The sequence below is a fragment of the Rhagoletis zephyria genome, unplaced genomic scaffold (assembly GCF_001687245.7).
Source record: "Rhagoletis zephyria isolate East Lansing unplaced genomic scaffold, Rhagoletis_zephyria_1.1 Rzeph_scaffold_39420, whole genome shotgun sequence".
NCBI lineage: Eukaryota > Metazoa > Arthropoda > Insecta > Diptera > Tephritidae > Rhagoletis > Rhagoletis zephyria.
The window spans coordinates 1,713-2,002 of NW_016196475.1; positions in this window are offsets into that span (position 1 = coordinate 1,713).

Below are 290 nucleotides of genomic sequence, written 5' to 3' on the forward strand. Positions count from 1 at the left end.
AAAGTTGCTGCTGTCTCTTCCTCAACTTGCCGGAATAGTATCTGCAGAAACCAATTACGTACACAATGAAACGTACATTGAAGCTGCTATTTCAAGCATGTGTCAAAACAACCTTGCCAGTAACAACATCAATCTACTCTCTGGAAAAGGCCAATTTGCCAATCGATTCACAGGAGAAGACACTGCCACTTCTCATTACCTTTTGACAGAAACTCGCCTTTTAGCTCGCCTACTGTTTCCAGAAAAAGATGAACAATTCCTTTCATTTGTCCAGACCGACTACTTTTCAA